Here is a 10,730-nt window from a genome sequence, read left to right as displayed (position 1 = left end):
GAGCTCCAGAAGTGTCCAGGCTGAGCACTGGGCTCCAAGCAAGTCCCTGCGAGCAGTGGCACAGGAAAACTTTTTGAAGCTGTGGCTAACACTCCAAGAGCAGATTTTAACATTCCAAGAGAAGATTTTAACACTCCAAGTGAAGATTTTAGCACTCCAAGTGAAGATTTTCAGGCTCCTGGATGGGAGGCAGCAGTGCAACAGGAGGAAATGGGGCTGCCTGAATTCAGCAGGCATTTCCCTGCCTGCCTCCAAAGCTGCTCTTCACAGTCTTTAGGAAACTGAACAACTCACCCACAGCCTCTCTGGCACTGGGAAGGAGTCTCCCTTGGGATCACTGGACACACTCTGGGTTTTTATCAGTACAAACAGGGTTTAAGCCTCTGCTTTAAATCCCTGTTTGCCCGTGGAAGTGGCCACGAGGCTGGGCAGCAGTATGAGCTCCTAGAGCTCAAAATCCAGGACTGTCTGTCCTGGGAGCTTCCCTGCTTGGAGAGCAGCAGGATCTCCAAGCTGCCCACACTGAGAGGCATCAGCTGTGCTGGAAACCTGTCAGGAAAAAGCCCGTGGGAGAGACTGGGACTGCAAGGAACATCCCTCTGCTGGTCCAGGTTTGTTCACTGCTGTCCTGGATTGCCAAGCAAATTGTATTCTGTTTGCCATCTGTATGGCAGCTGCCATCTGTCTAATGGGCAGTTTTCCTTATCTCTTCCACACCCACTCCTCCCTCCAAGGAGACACCTGCTGATAAGAGGCTATTGAATGTCACTGCACGGCTGATAAGAACTACAGCATCCCATTGGCAGATGTGAGCCCAGAGGGAGGAGCCAAGCATTCCTACCTGGATATAATCTGGAGATCCTGGAACACCAGCACAGCTTCTCCACTGGATTTCCCAGAGGAACAGCAGCTGCCTTGTCTTTCACTGGATCCTCAGAGGAAGACTACACCCTTTTCTACAGGATCCCTGCTCCAGCAGAACCACGCCTGACACTGCAGGAGGGCTGCAGCCACAATTCCAATTGGACTGCTACCCTGACCCACAGGGTGTCAGGTTGTGTTCTGACTCTGTCAGTGTTATTTTCGTTTACTGCATTGTTTATTTTATCTTTTTATTTTTTTCCCTAATAAAGAACTGCTATTCCTGCTCCCATATTTTTTGCCTGAGGAGCCCCATTAGTTTCAAATTTATAACAATTCAGAGGGAGAGGTTTACATTTTTCCATTTCAGGGGAGGCTCCTGCCTTCCTTAGCAGACACCTGTTATTCCAAACCAAGACAGTGGCCCTGCTCCAAGGATGTCACTGAAACTGTGGCTAAAAACAAAAACTCTCCAACAGCAATTTTTAGAGTTAGAGAATGAAGGCATTATTTTATTCTGTCCAGGATGTTTTTCTGGCCAGGATGTGCAACACTAATCGTTTCATCCACACATTGCCTGGGTTGTGCAGAGAATATAATTCCATCACACGGAATTTTTCACTAGATCTTTCCCATACTTACACAGTCTAAACCCAGAGAAATTAATTGGTTCATTGTTCATTGATCCCAAGTTACACAGTTTGTACTGTTTGGTTTCCTATTGGTTATTGATCCCTTTACCTTTGATGTTAATTAGGTTCTCATTCGTCTAGGACAGAGGCTCCAGAGTAACAGCCAACTTGGAGCAGCTGGGATGGATGCAGTGGGATGCCCAAGGCCTGTGTGCTCCTTAAAAACCTCTGCCCTGGAGATGAGAGTCATTTCTATCAGCACACATACTTTTCTTGAAGCCGTTTTCTTGGGAAGAGTGACTCACTTGCAATATCCATCTGAAACTGAAACGTTCTCCTGAGGTATTTTTAGACAACAGTAGTGGTGGTCCTGTGAGTCATGGCTCTAGCACTGCCCATTAATGCAGAAATCCCTGGGATCCAGGGCAATGGATTGCTGTCCAGGGCTGCTTCCATGGAGCTCTGCCTCACCAGTATGCCAGCCTTCCTTCCACTACCGTGTTTGAATATATTCCTATTCCCAGCAGGGAAGATGTTAAAAAGCCCCAACAACCTCTCTGGACAAGCAGGACAACAGGAGGACAGTTCTAAAGGAAGGAGCAGAAGAAAGGAGCTCATGGAGACCTGAGATGAGGTGGTAATGCCAACCCTGCCCTGGGCACTGAGTCCTCTTTCCCATTTCCATTCCCATTCCAGTTGCCCTAAAGCAGCCAGAGTTCTCTCTGCACTGCTATGCACCCTGGGAACACTTCATTTCAGCAGGAAATTACAGCATGCTTTCAGACAGACTAACAGCTGCCCTGGTTTGGGGGAACACCTGGAGATGGATTTTAGGGCAGTGCCAGAAATGAAGGTGAGACCGAAACCTGTTTGTCACACAGCCACTGGTGTGGGATGGAGAGGGGCAGCTGATGCTCCCAACAGGGATCAAATATGAGCCACACCTGTGGCAGCAGCTCTCTGAAAGTCTGTGAGAAGCTCAGAGAAAAGAATGATGAACACTTTTTATCTTCACTTGCTACACCTGTTGCTGTGAACACGTGGAATGTGTTACGGAGATTTGTTTACCAAAGGCTGGTTTCTTCATTAGCCAATGGTGATGGTGTTTGGATTGGAGGACAATTAGGTCTACCTGTATTGTAACTGTCTATAAAAGCAATGGGTTTCTTAATAATAATAATAATAATAGTAATAGTAATAGTAGTAGTAGTAGTATAAAGAGAGATTGATCAGCTTTCTGTGAATCCTGGAGTCTCTGCTAACTATTACCCGGCTGCTACAATGCACACCCTGTGTAAATCAGACCATTTTTTAATTCCTTGCTCACACTGTCTTCAGGATTGGAACCTGCAAACTCATCCATTCCACCTTAATCATGGCACTTGGAGATTGGTCTTGTTGACGGAGAGCCAGAAGTAATTTCCCTTTTAGTCTATCAAATTAATTTACGGATCAAATTAAACACCTCCAATCCTTTTCCCAGTACCTTTGGCCTGCCAGAGCAGCATCATTTCTTCATGCTGTTCCACCCTTAAAATCCTGCTTTTTGGAGCAAAATGGCTCTTCAATTCAGCACCTGGACTGAAACATTTGGGAGATACCAACTGATCAGGATTTTTTTACTGGTAAGATTATTTTCTCTTCCAAGAGTCCATGAAAACCAGCAGCACATTTTCATAGGACCCCTAACATAATCTCTGGTTACCATGGAGATTTCCTTGGGGAATTTTCTATTCAGAAAATAAAAACAGTTTTTAAAGAAAACTACAGTAAATTGCTCAAGCAGGAACGCAAATGTGAATTTCAATAGCAGTAATTTGCAGCCACTCTGTGGTTTGCCAGCACTTAACAGAAGTCCTAAAAAAGGTTTGTATTCAGATTGGCACTGTGTTGGTAACTGGTGGGCATTTCCAACAGGAAAACTGCCTGCCTGGCACACGTGAGCACCACAGGGGCTCGCAGACACCCCACCAAGAGGCCCTGGCTGGAGTTTTAAGAATGTGAAAAACACCAATCACTTGTTAAAATTTTGAAAGTTTAATAGTAATAAAATGGTTATAAAAATAATAATAAAAAATAGCGACTGTTTCCAGACACTCGACACAGCTTGGCCCTGATTGGCCATTGAGTCAAAACAACTCACAGCAGAATCCAGTGAAACAATCACCTGTGGGTAAACAATCTCCAAACACATTTCACACATGAGCACAACACAGGAGAAGCAAATGAGATAAGAATTGTTTTCCTTTTCTCTGAGGCTTCTCAACTTCCCAGGAGAAAAATCCTGGGTGAGGGGATTTTTTCAGAGAATGTGAATGGCACAGCCCAGTGATAACCCTCTGCATCCAGAGATGGCCACAGCAGGATGTGGCACTGCAGAGCAGGACTTGGCATGGAGCGTGCTTGGCAGTGCTCAGGATTGAAGTTTAAGGAAAACTGGGATTTATGTCTGAAGCAGAGCATGTGCAGCAGGAGCCCTTCTCCCAGCAGCAGCTGCCTGCAGACATCTTCCTGCTGCTCTCAGCCATGAGCCCGTGAGAAATAGCTACTCACTTTTCATAGTTTAGGAAGGTTTATCAAACCTTATCAAAAATACAACAGAAGACTGAATAAAGAAAAAAGGTTACAGCGCTGGAAGCAAAAGATTTTCCCGGCCATGTGCTCAGCCCCCTCACAATGGAGGTTTTGCCTTTTTAACCCTTTAACCCCTCACAAAGTTCTGTCCATCAACACCTTCGTTGTCCAAGGATGGAGATCTCTTCCTCAAATCCTCATTGGAGGTCAGATGCCACCACAGTGACAAGCCGACCCTCCCAGATGTCCCAAGCCCGGCTGTCCCTTGGTAACCACGCGAGGGGGTAAAACATAACTAAAAATCTATGAACTTTTCTTAACCTATATACATGATATTTGTCCATTAATTGTGAGAGTCAGTCATTGGATTGCTCATCTATCACGAGCCCAACACCTGGCTTGGGACATTCCAGCACCCTGAGAATGGTGTGGCCTTCTCAGGTCCTGCTGCTTCCTTCCTCATTTTCTATCCCTTTCCAAAGGGCCCTGAGGGGAGCAGTGGCCAAGCCTCCTGCCATCCCTTCAAGGGTCCTTTGGAGATTTTGCATGAGGAAGAGCTGCATAGAAACAAACAGAAAAAGGGGGAAATGGGATTCTTTCAGCTGAAAAAAAGCATCTTATTGTCATGGCATGAAAAGCAGTGCTGAATTGTTACTTAACATTCCTAAAGCATTCCCAGCTTCCATGTATTTAAATGCAGCTGAGAGGAAGAGCCTGATGGTAGTGCTCTGTTCCCAGCAGACTTCCAGGAGCAGTGAGCTAAGCCCCAGCAGCTGCTGAGCAGTGGTGCCTTTTTCCCTCTGTTTTCTGAGGTTGCCCTCTCCTTCCCAGCAGGACCCTGGCCTGGAGAGGAGCACAGATGAGCATGCTGGCTGCGGAGCACAAAGCCCACGGGAGCAGGAGCCCAGGCAGCTGCTGTGTTACACAACTGCAGTGTCACAGCCAGTCCAGGGAACGAGCAGCCCTTCCCATGTGGCCAGGGCTGCTCCCTGAGCCTAGGGAAAACAGGAGCAGTGGCTTGGATGTTGTCCTGATTCCTTGTGAAGCTCCATCCTGAACAAGTTCTCGCCTTCCCAGAAGTCCACTCAGCACCGTGTGCGAATTCATTCCAATTGATGCCACACAGAGATGAACCCGTGAACAAACAGGCATCTCCCCCCTCCATCTCTGGCTGCCAGGGAGGATTTAAAAAAGGAATAAAGAATAAAATTCCCAGCAGCTTTGTGAGCAGTGTTTGATGTTGGGCTGTGTAAATCACAGCCCAGACTGAGCTGCACGTATGGGAATAGGAAGGAAGGGTTTGATGAGCAGCTCAGTGGAGCTCAGATCCAACTGTGCAGCCAGCTGAGAGTTTAATTACCCAGATGAGAGAAGCACTGATCCCTCAGTGCCTGGCACCATTTCCATGCATGTTTGACAGTCTGAAATCAGGGATATTGTAGCAGAGGGCGAGGGGCTGGAAGGGACCCGGAGCATCCCCAAGCAGGCGGGAGGCATGGGGAACAGCCCAGGAAGGGCTGCCTCTGCAACCCTCACAAGGGTTTCCATTTTGGTTCCTCATGTCAGGAAATTTAATCCACAAACAGCAGAGGTTTATGTCCAAAAAAGGAGACAGAGGAATCCTTTTACTTTATTCAAATAAAGGGAGAGGCCATGGGGCATTCCCCTGGGATCTCTCAAATTTTTGGAGGATGCAGCCTCCCTTTTATCCCAATTTCCCAGCCACATTTCCCTTCTCTCTTTCCCCATTGGGTGAGGTTCTTGAGAGGTACAGACTCCCTGATACACCTGATACCAAAGATTTCTCTCTAATGTATAACCCTCCCTTTTAATTTTTAATTCTTATGGAATTTAGGGGTTTTTCTTCCCCATTGTTTCTTTCATCTTTCAATGTCTAATTTTATCAGCAAACCTAAAGTTTATTTGTAAAGAAAATATCTTTTTCCATTCATCAATCAATGGAATGCTTCCCATCGTTTCTTTTATCTTCCAGAGCTAGTTTTATCTACCAGTAGACCCTCAGCTTGTTTGTAAAGACAAATCTGCTGTTCCTCTCACTCAGGAAGGACAGAGAGCTTGGACAGAGAGCTGGACAAGTCACCTGCCCAGACATAAGTGCTGAAAGCACAGGGAGGTGGAACCAGGTGGACTTTGGGGTCCCTTTCAACCCAAACCATGCCATGACTCCATGGACACCTCCACTAATGAGGAGCAGTTCAAGTCCAAAGGACACCAGACTCAGGGGGCAGGAATTGCTTTCAAAAGGAAAGGGGAGTAGTTATTAATTTCCAAACATCAAACTTAGACATCTGAGGAACAAAAATATAGGGCTCCCAAGGATTTCCAATGATTTTGAAAGCAGCAGTACTGTAACACCCCTGGGGCTGGAACATGAGCAATATTCCCAGAAGGAGCTCCCAAATTGCTCTGATGAACAGTAGGCTGTTTACTGCAGGCTTTCTGAGCTTTTGACATGAGTCATCTGGCAGAACTGAAGCCAAATGAAGGGACCAATAAGTGCAAATACACAGGCATCCTTAGCAGAAAGCTAGGAAAAAGGAAGATGGTCTGCTTTCATGCACTTTGGGGAGCTGACAGACTTTTTAAAGAGATTGAAATACACAGCTCTCCTTTACTTCCAGAGATCATGGCACCTTCTTCCAGGGGTGTCAGGAGCAGCCCACCCTGGGGCTTGCTCTGGAGTCAGCAGAGGAGAGGCCCACTGAGGCATCTCCACTGGTTTTAGAGAGCAGGTGGGAACAAGTTTAACATCTAAAATTAGATGGGAGCATGGATGATCTTCAAATTTGAAGTTTAAATTACATTTTGAATGCCCGGGTTTAGATGTTCTGATTCAAGAGAAAGCCTCAAATCCATACAGTTCATTACCTCTGAGCCTGAGAAGACAGCCTGGCACATGCTGAATGTACAGGTGCTTTTCAGCTCTCTTCCCAGTCTGAAACTCTCATGTGCCAGTTCCTTTAAAGGGGCTTGGTTTCCTGAACACAAAAATTGTACTGACAGAAATCACCAACAACTGCTGGGTGTGTATCAGCAACATTAACAACTTAGATTGGGTAGTAAAGGTGGAAAGGTAATACCTGGCCTTGTCTGCACAGAAACACTCTCATTTCACCCTTAAAAACATCAAAAGCACATTAGAGAGAAACAAGAGCGGGGATTAAGTGTTCTCCTGTAATGGTCCTAGACTGTGTGTGCTTAGATTGCTGGCTTAACAAGCAAGATTAATGAACTGGATTTCATTACATGCATGAGAAAATTAATACAAAATTAAATGAATGCCATTATGTACAATACTTAAACAGAGCAAAATGCAGAAGGAGCAGCGTTTTTAAGTCGTAAAAGGGCAATGTATTCCTTGATCAAATACAGAGAATTATATTGGAAAAGACATCTAAATTGGAAAAGACGTCTAAAACCATAGAGTCCAACTCTTAACTCAGCAATGAAGTTAAAAATAAATCATTTTAGTTCCCCTTTAAATGAAATTCACATCAGCCTCATGAAGGAACAGGCAAATTTATTTCCTGCCCCCAGCCTGTGTCGGCTTAGACATCTGAGTTTGCAGAGATTGTCCTGGGACTCCGAAACATTATGTAAACCAGGAAATAAGCCAGTTGGGTTCTAGACAGCCATAAACCAACCCCACGAGCACCCCCCAGCTTTATATGATGGCATTTGGATGAGGCACATCCCTGATGAGGAGAGGGAAGAAGTCCGGGTGGATGACGTGGCGTTACAGCGTCATTCCCAGCGGGGACGCGCGCAGATGCAGCAGCTGCCGGATAATCTCCCTGATTGATGCCCAAGAGCCCTTGCATCCAGCTCTGCTGCTCTTACAGGGCACAACAGCCACGGGCCAAACCAGCAGGACCACTCCAGAGCACAAGAGATGCAGTTCTGTCCTCTTCCCATCCCTTTGTGAAAAATGCGTATTTTATGATTGGCTTTTTGCAAATATTAAAATGAATATTATATGTGTTGTGTTAAAAAGTTATTCTGTATTAATTCTCTTCAGTATAGTGTTAAATATAGTTTTAGGTTTAACATAATGTTAAAATAGAAACTGTGCTATCTAGGATACTTTTTTTCTAAAGAAAGGACACACACCGAGATAGCAGCCCCAGGACACCTAAATCTTTCAGAGAAAGAGAATTTATTGCTCCATTATCAACAGAAATGAACTTCTTCCTGCCTTGCTCAGCCCTGAAGGCACCGTTTAGGATTAAGAGGAAGAAGCTGACAATGACCAGACAGAATCCTGTGTTTGAATGGAATTTTTGCATCACAAATGAGAGGTATGAACATGCAACAGGCTGTTGTTTTTAAGGGTTAATCCTCTGTTAACGTGAGTCCTTTTTCGGGCTTATTTTGCCCAGAAAAATGTACATGGACTGTCCCTAACTCTTTGTTTCTATTGTCCCATATTGTCCTAATCCAAATTGTCCAAATTATTATTACTCTAATTGTATTGCTATTTTTATAACCATTTTATTTCTATTAAACTTTTAAAATTTTAAAAACAAGTGATTGGCGTTTTTCACACCTTCTAGGGGCAAAAGACACCCAGGTTTTGCTGTAGCTTAACCTCCAGCTTGCATGGTTACTTTGAAAAGAGAAATGTGTAAAACTACAGACTTTTATTTCTAAAATCCACTTAATATGTGTTTGCTTTGACTTCCAAAGGATTAAGCAAACGATGCTGTGAGAAATAGCTACTCACTTTTCATAGTTTAGGAAGGTTTATCAAACCTTATCAAAAATACAACAGAAGACTGAATAAAGAATAAAGGTTACAGCGCTGGGAGCAAAAGATTTTCCTGGCCATGTGCTCAGCCCCCTCACAATGGAGGTTTTGCCTTTTTAACCCTTTAACCCCTCCCAAAGTTCTGCCCATCAACACCTTCTTCTCTGTCCAGGGGTGGAGATCTTTCCCTCAAATCCTGACTGGAGGTCTGATGTCACCATAGTGACAATCCAACCCTCCCAGATGTCCCAGCCCTGGCTGTCCCTTGATAACCAAGCGAGTGGGTAAAACATAACTATAAATCTATAAAACCTTTCTTAATCTATATACATGATATTTGTCCATTAAATGTGAGAGCCAATCACTGCATTGCTCATCTGTCACAATGTGTTGGACTTGGGCTCCCAGAGCTGTGCAAACCCAACCGAGGATGCTAAACGAACCCAGCTGGTGCCAAAGCTCAGCTCCTGGTGGAAGCATCTCCTCATCATCTCCTTGTCCATAGTAATGCCCCAGAACTGAGCCTGAAGCTCATGGGGAGCCTGGAGCCTGCTCCAGGAGCAGCCCAGCTGGCCCCCAGCCATGTCCCTCAGCAGCAGCCAGGTTCTGGGATACCTGGCATGGATGTCCCAACCCAGCCACATGCTGCAGGCTCGGGATGCATGGAGGGAGGGAGCTCACTGTCAGAAGAGCCTGCTGGAATCAGGACTGGCTTTCTACAGTGGCTTTCTAGGGATGGCTGTAAGATGGGCAGAAAAGCCCTCTGGGACTCCAGGAGCTTTGCTACAGCAGCCTCAGCACCCAGTGCTTCAGCCTTTGTTTATCCTTCAATGTAGTGCTTTAATTCATGGCAAATTAAATGGGTTTCAGTTAAAAATTGATTTTTATGTCAAGGAGTTTTTGGGTTTCCAAGAGGTTTTTGGTAGAGCAGTGGCCAGCCCAACAACATCTGCTCTAAGATGTTTCATCAATAGCCACACACAGGGCTGGAACACAGATGTATGGATTGAATCATTCAATAATTTCCATAAAGAACAAAGGCAACTCACACTGGAGCAATAATCAGGCCTTCAGTGAAAGCCCTCCTAAATAGTTCTGTAACTCAGGAACACTTTATTTTTTTCCCCTCTTTTTAATTTTGTAGTTGCCCTTGTTTTCTGCCGTTTATTATTGGTTTTCACGTTGTGATTCCCTGAGCCTTCCACAGAAAGAATGCTTGATCACTTCTTCTAAAAACAACCAATAAGAAAATTAAATCCCTTTGGCATCTCCACACAGAGTAGTTGCATAACAAACCGAGTATATATAGAAATTGCTTTCCAAGTATTTACATAAGAGCTTGGAATAACACAGATGTAAAAAAAAAAAAAAAAAAATCCAACTCAATTTACAAACCAGCCCTGCAGTGCTTTTGTGTCTGATAAAGTGGAGTGAGCGAATCAGCTTACCAGTGGTACACAGGGAATATTAGTCTGGTGCTATTTACATAACTGGGAAAGAAAGATTAAAATGGGGCAGACAAGAGTGTATAAAGGGTGATTTCCTTATCTTGGAGAAGGTCCTCTGTCTGGCCAGAGACTGGCATAGAAGCTGATGCTTTAAAATACCCCAAGCTGTCCAAAATCTCCTCTGGTCTTTTTGTGCAAGTTGATGCCCATTCTGAGATCAGAACTCCACAGACACCTCTGCAAACTCTTCTCAACAGTCTCAGTCACAACACCCAACAAGAAAACCCAGGTTTGTTCTACCAGATCTCTAAAGACTGAGCAGCACAATCATTTGTCTCCAAAATGTTCCCATAATTCAAGTTCTGGGACTTGGAGCATGCTGGACACCAGGCACATCAGTCCAACCAAATGTAAAATCCTCTTATGGATAGAAAGGCTCCTCTTGAG

Source organism: Haemorhous mexicanus, chromosome 3, assembly GCF_027477595.1.
Source record: "Haemorhous mexicanus isolate bHaeMex1 chromosome 3, bHaeMex1.pri, whole genome shotgun sequence".
NCBI classification, from domain to species: domain Eukaryota; kingdom Metazoa; phylum Chordata; class Aves; order Passeriformes; family Fringillidae; genus Haemorhous; species Haemorhous mexicanus.
This window is presented reverse-complemented; position numbering follows the sequence as displayed.